Genomic DNA, 1,257 nt, shown 5'->3' on the forward strand with positions numbered 1-1,257 from the left:
CAGAGTTTAAGGCATCCTGCCCTCATGCTGGGTCTGTTTTGTTTTTTTTGTGTCTTGGATGAACCACTTGCGACTGATTTATCACAACAATTAAACCTATTATAAGTTCAAGGGGAATGTTTTTACCGTAAATCTCAAGTTGTGGGTGTTTGATTATATAAAAATCTTTCTTTCCATTTTAGCAGATGGATGTGGGATTTATTACTGTTTATAGCATATGGGTGTCCATATTGATGTCTAGTCTTCATCATATCTCACAGGTGCTTTATTTTCAATCAGTTACAAATTCTGCATGACATTGTCAATACAGTTCTTCCTAAGTTCATGTAATTATTTTTTTTTCTCTACTTTAATTAGTGCTTTTTTATGTATTCGTACCATAAGGGGGAAACAAAAGCACCCAGTTTCATGTATGTGGTTTTAATAGATGGATCTGTTTATTGTGTTAATATTTGTCACACAATCACATGCCAGTATGTCCAAAGAAACTTCCCTGGTGTTCACATTTCTACGTAAACGTCGTTCATTTGACTTTTTCCACAACCTGAAAAAACCTAAATTTGAATGACATTTATTCAGCCTATATTCTGGCACATTCAAGTCTCTATTTTTGCACTGAGAGACAAGTGAAATGAAAAGGTTCTGAATTTTGAACGACCGTGAGTTCATTTGAAATATTGCATCCTTTCAAAAGTGACACCCGTTGGTTTCACCATGTAATTACGCGACACAAATAATATTTACTCGAAATGACCATGGATGCTAAACAAGCTTTTAAGTTCTAATGCGGATTGTGCTTGTGGCGTAAAAAGCTGCAATTTGGAGTAAATGTAATGATGTATTTTTTGTTTTTCAGAATATGCAAATAAAAAAAACATCCAAGAAATAATAATAATTTAGCTTTTTTTGCTTAGATGACATTTATTGCATAATTAATGTTTTGAGCAGAAATTAGTAAAAGTTTTGCTATGATGGTTGCTGTTTTTTTTTTTCACATAGTAGTTTATGTTGGAAAAAATGAGCATTTGGAGTACATCCTAGCCATAGACTGTATAAAAGATGGACGTAGCAACCGGCCCTGAAAAACGAAGCCAATCCAGAAGTGTCAAAAACCTGCAATATCACTACGTCCGTGAGCTGCTGCCTCCAAAAAGCCCTGGCTCCCATAGACTTGAATTGGAAAAGAAGTGATCACAGATCACGAAATACCGCATTCCTACAGCTCAGGATTTTTTTCTTATTAGTTTTCATGGTCAA

The sequence above is a fragment of the Stegastes partitus genome, unplaced genomic scaffold, assembly GCF_000690725.1.
Source record: "Stegastes partitus isolate 25-593 unplaced genomic scaffold, Stegastes_partitus-1.0.2 Scaffold1019, whole genome shotgun sequence".
Classification (NCBI taxonomy): Eukaryota; Metazoa; Chordata; class Actinopteri; family Pomacentridae; genus Stegastes; species Stegastes partitus.